The sequence below is a fragment of the Zea mays genome, chromosome 5 (assembly GCF_902167145.1).
Source record: "Zea mays cultivar B73 chromosome 5, Zm-B73-REFERENCE-NAM-5.0, whole genome shotgun sequence".
Lineage (NCBI taxonomy): Eukaryota > Viridiplantae > Streptophyta > Magnoliopsida > Poales > Poaceae > Zea > Zea mays.
The window spans coordinates 9,149,659-9,155,658 of record NC_050100.1 but is presented as its reverse complement, the minus strand read 5'-3'; positions in this window follow the sequence as shown (position 1 = coordinate 9,155,658).

Sequence of the window (6,000 nt, the reverse complement as noted above, 5' to 3'; positions counted from 1 at the left end):
GGCGTGTTTCCACTGTGGAGAGCAAGGCCACTGGGTGATGCAATGTCCGAAGAAGGCAGCCCAGCAGCAGTCAGGCCCCAATGCCCCAGCGAAGCAGAATGTGCCTCAGCCTGGAGCAGGCAACCGCCCTCAGCAGCGCTATAATCATGGAAGATTGAACCACTTGGAGGCGGAAGCAGTTCAGGAGACCCCCGGCATGATAGTAGGTATGTTCCCAGTCGACTCCCATATTGCAGAAGTGTTATTTGATACTGGAGCAACGCATTCTTTCATTACTGCATCATGGGTAGAAGCACATAATCTTCCAATTACCACCATGTCAACCCCCATTCAAATTGACTCAGCCGGTGGTAGAATTCGAGCCGATAGCATTTGTTTGAATATAAGTGTGAAAATAAGGGGGATAGCGTTTCCCGCCAACCTTATAGTAATGGGTACTCAGGGAATAGATGTCATCCTAGGGATGAATTGGCTAGATAAGTATCAGGCAGCTATCAGTTGTGATAAAAGGACAATCAAGTTGGTGTCCCCACTAGGAGAGGAAGTGGTGACCGAGTTAGTCCCGCCTGAGCCAAAGAAAGGAAGTTGTTATCAGATGGCTGTCGATAGCAGTGAAGCAGACCCAATTGAGAGTATCAAGGTTGTGTCTGAATTCCCAGATGTGTTTCCAAAGGATTTACCGGGTATGCCACCAGAGCGGAAAGTTGAATTCGTTATAGAGCTTCTTCCTGGAACCGCCCCTATCTTTAAGAGAGCTTACAGAATATCTGGACCAGAGTTGGATGAACTTAAGAAGCAAAGTGATGAGCTGTCAGAAAAAGGTTACATTCGGCCAAGCACCTCGCCTTGGGCCGCCCCTGTCCTATTTGTGGAAAAGAAAGATGGCACCAAAAGGATGTGTATTGATTACCGAGCTTTGAATGAGGTCACGATCAAGAACAAGTATCCCTTGCCCAGAATAGAAGATCTGTTCGACCAGTTGAGAAGAGCCAGTGTGTTCTCCAAGATTGATCTGAGGTCAGGTTATCACCAGCTCAGGATCCGACCTTCGGACATTCCGAAGACGGCATTCATTTCCAAGTATGGGTTGTATGAGTTCACAGTGATGTCTTTTGGTTTGACCAATGCGCCAGCATTCTTTATGAACTTGATGAACAGTGTATTCATGGATTATCTCGATAAGTTTGTGGTGGTATTCATTGATGACATTCTGATTTATTCTCAAAGCGAAGAAGAGCACGCAGATCATTTGAGGATGGTGTTGCAGAGATTGCGAGAGCACCAGTTGTATGCAAAGTTGAGTAAATGTGAGTTCTGGATCAGTGAAGTCCTGTTCTTGGGTCACATAATCAACAAGGAAGGATTGGCTGTGGATCCGAAGAAAGTGGCAGACATTCTGAACTGGAAAGCGCCAACAGATGCTAGAGGAATCAAGAGTTTCATTGGAATGGCCGGATATTATCGGCGATTCATTGAAGGGTTTTCGAAGATTGCGAAACCAATGACAGCGTTGCTAGGCAACAAAGTTGAGTTCAAGTGGACCTAGAAATGCCAAGAGGCCTTTGAAGCGCTGAAAGAGAAGTTGACTATAGCGCCTGTCCTAGTCTTGCCTGATGTGCACAAGCCCTTCTCGGTGTATTGCGATGCTTGCTACACAGGTTTGGGATGTGTGTTGATGCAAGAGGGAAGAGTTGTGGCTTACTCGTCCCGACAGCTGAAGGTTCATGAGAAGAATTACCCAATCCATGATCTAGAGTTGGCAGCAGTGGTTCACGCACTGAAGACATGGAGGCACTATCTGTATGGACAGAAATGCGATGTTTACACAGATCACAAGAGTCTGAAGTACATATTCACTCAGTCAGAGTTGAACATGAGGCAACAAAGATGGTTAGAGTTGATCAAAGATTATGAGTTGGAGATTCATTACCATCCAGGCAAAGCAAACGTAGTGGCAGATGCTTTAAGCAGAAAGAGCCAAGTCAATCTGATGGTTGCTCGTCCGATGCCTTATGAGTTGGCCAAGGAGTTCGACAGGTTGAGTCTCGGATTTCTGAATAATTCGCGAGGAGAAGTGGCCTATCAGCTCAGTTTGCCAGAGAGTTTGTCTGCTGTGCATAATGTCTTTCATGTGTCTTAGTTGAAGAAGTGCTTGCGTGTGCCAGAAGAGCAGTTGCCAGTGGAAGGTCTTGAGGTCCAGGAGGACTTGACCTACGTTGAGAAGCCAGCTCAGATCCTTGAGGTTGCAGACCGAGTCACCCGAAGGAAGACCATCAGAATGTGCAAAGTCAGATGGAATCACCACTCTGAGGAAGAAGCAACCTGGGAGCGTGAAGATGATCTAGTGGCCAAGTACCCAGAGCTCTTTGCTAGCCAGCCCTGAATCTCGAGGGCGAGATTCTTTTAAGGGGGATAGGTTTGTAACGCCCCGAATTTTTGCAGTTGAATTTTTTCTTTTCTTTACTCGCCAAAATTCGGGCGTTACCTTTTCTTTTTTTCTTTTTCCCTTCGCTAAACCTTGGCCTTTTCCAAAGTTCTAGCGGGATTCGGTTTGGAATTCCCGTGTAAGAAAAACCCTAAATACTTTATGTTGTTTGATGCACCATGCTGAACCTTGCATTTCTTTTGATTGCTTTGAAAGTGCAAATGCATTCATGTAGAAGGACCGGATTTCGAAAATGAGGAGAAGATCTTTTCTTTCTTTTTCTCTCTCTCCCGCGCCGTGGGCCGACCCCGGCCGGCCCAGCCGCCCCGGGCGCCCCCCCCCCCCCTTGGGCCCAAAAGGCCCAACCGCCCCCCCCCCACCTCCCCTTTTTCCCCAAATTCTTTCTCCCTCCCTCTCATTTTCTCTCATTTTCTCTCCCTCACCCTAAGCCGCCGCCGCCCCTACCCCCTGCCCTAGCGCCGCCCCTCCCCGTCGCCGATCAGCCGCCCCGCTCGGCCGCCCCGCCCCGTCCCCGTCCCCGGTGAGGCCCCCTCCCCCTCTCCTCCCTCCCCCATCCCCCCCCTCCCCTTTCCCCTCGCCGCTCGGCGCCATGGCCGCCGCCATGGCCGGCTCGCCCTGGCCGCCCGGCTCGCCCTGGCCCCCGGCCGCGCCCCCAGCCGGCCCCGGCCGCGCCCCCAGCCGGCCCCGGCCGCGCCCCCAGCCGGCCCCGGCCGCGCCCCCAGCCGCGCCCTGGCCGCCCCCAGCCGCGCCCTGGCCGCCCGCCCGGCCGCGTCCCCGCCCTGCGTGCTCGGCCGCCCAGCCGGCCGGTTCAACCGCCCCTAGGGCCGGTTCAACCGCCCCCCTCTGTTTTTTTTATTTTTTTTATTTTATTTTATTTACTTTCTGTGATCATAGCTACTTTATTTTAGATAGGCTAATCATTGTTCATGACATTGAAATAGGAAGTTTAATTTAAAATTCCGTTATGCTAATTGATTCATGTAGTTAATTGTTTATCTCGTGCGATGTTGATCAACTTAAAATGATTAGGTTCCCACTAGTGCATATAACGGAATTCTTTTGTTAAGAACCAATTGTAATTGACCGTTAGTGCGTAAGATTTAACCCCCCTGCGAGACCCCTTTCCCGTTTCTTTCTAACCATAACAACTGCGATATCGAATGACATACTTGATGCATACTCACTTTATTTGTTCCCTTGTATGGTGTACTGTTCTTTTGTATTAAATATGTGGATGGATGTATGTATGTTTGCGCTCGCATAGAGAACGATCCGGTCGAAGAGCCCGAGGAATTCGCAGGAGAAGCCCCTGAGCAGCAGTCGGTTGGTGGAGGCAAGTGTCCTTTGACCTATCTCTGTCCTATTCATTATTTAATTCACCTCCCGCATTACACCTTTATACCTAAGGATTGACTAGCTTTTGTTATCCATGTCCTTGTTTACCTATTTGGGTTGGATTATTACTGTTTAGCTTTATGCTATTGCTCAACTCTAATCAATGAACATGATGAGATTATCTATGATACGCTGTTTTCCCTTCTCTTATTATGATGTTATACTTGTGACCTTTAAGGGGACTCGAGCGGTTTCTCGAGTGCCTCTCCGTAAGGACCTGTTCTATGGATGACCGCCCGGGAAAACAGTGCAACCATGAGGGTGGAATGGGGTGCCCTTAGCTGAATAATTAGAGGATCCGGGATGTAGTTCACTTAGCCGTCGTGCCGTCAATGGGGCTCGGTGTATGCGGCTCGCTCTGCCAAGTTTGGGTTCGCCCCTTGGGGAGGAGTGCGGTGCATTTAGGAAACCTAACGGGTGGCTACAGCCCCGGGGAATCTTTGTAAAGGCTACGTAGTGAAACCCTGCCTATTCACCTTGGTAGTGTTTAAGGGTTTGATCGGCCCGAGGCAAGAGGGAATCACGGCTTGTGGGTAAAGTGCACAACCTCTGCAGAGTGTTATGAAACTGATATATCAGCCGTGCTCGCGGTTATGAGCGGCCAAGGGAGCTCCAGTGATTAGTGGTACTTGATCAGAGACATTGTGGTACAGGTGGTTATGAGATCGATGGTTCTGGTTATGACTATGGTGCTGGTAAGTGGTATTCTTTCCGTTTGGAAAGGGTACATCGGGTTAATAACTTGGGTTAATGCTAAAACTTGGCTTTCTACTAGCAAATAATAATCTGACCAACTAAAAGCAACTGCTTGACTTATCCCCACATAAAGCTAGTCCACTACAGCCAAACAGGATACTTGCTGAGTATGTTGATGTGTACTCACCCTTGCTCTACACACCAAACCCCCCCCAGGTTGTCAGCATTGCAACCACTGCTCAGGCGAAGATGAAGCTGTGGAAGGAGACTTCCAGGAGTTCCAAGACTACGACGAGTTCTAGGTGTGGGTTAGCGGCAACCCCCAGTCGGCTGCCTGTGAAGGCCGCGGTTATCTACGTTTCTTTTCCGCACTTTGATTTATTGTAAGAACTATATGGACGTCTCAGACTTATGATGTAATCGACTATTTCCCTTATTAATACTATTTTGAGCACTGTGTGATGATGTCCATATTATGTAACTGCTGTGTACGTGAATAACTGATCCTGGCACGTACATGGTTCGCATTCGGTTTGCCTTCTAAAACCGGGTGTGACAGACTTAGTATGAACAGGAGAGTTATAGGCAGAATATGGGACAAGAGTGTTTTGGGAGTTTTCTGGAATATGGGCCATGCTTAAGGGATGACATGGTTGGATAGGGAATAGTTTGATAAGAATTTAGAAACGAGAATTATTGGAATCTGAGTTTGGGAGCCTGGTTCGAAGGAATCTCAAAGTTAAGCGTGCTCAACTTGGAGAAACCTGGGATGGGTGACCAGATGGGAAGTTCCCACTGGAAGGAAAATCACAGTCACCGGAGTTCGTATGACTGGAATATGGGTCTGGCTGGTCTTAGGTGGACTGGACAGCATGATGGATGAGTAGTTGAAATTTGGGATGACTAGATGACCGATGAATAGTAACGATGATTAGTAACGATGAATAGTGGCGATGGAAAAGTAATTATAGATATCATCGATGAATAGCAACGACGATGAATAGTAATGATAAATAGTAACGATGATGAATAGTGTATGTGAATAGTAACGATGAATAGTAATGGTGAATAGTAATGGTGAATAGTGATAGTGAATAGTCGTATGAACGAACGATGAATAGGAACTATGAACGAACGGACGAACGATCGAATGATCGGACGAACGAACGATCGGAATTTCGGCAGCATAACGGCAGGAAAAGATTATTTGGACGAACGAACGGACGAACGATCGAATGATCGTACGAACGAACGATCGGAATTTCGGCAGCATAACGACAGGACAAAGATTATCTGGAAGAACGATGAATAGGGACTATGAACGAACGATGAACGATGAATAGGGACTATGAACGAACGATGAACGATCGAATGATCGAACGAACGAACGATCAGAATTTCGGCAGCATAACGGCAGGACAAAGATTATCTGGAAGAACGATGAATAGGGACTATGAACGAAC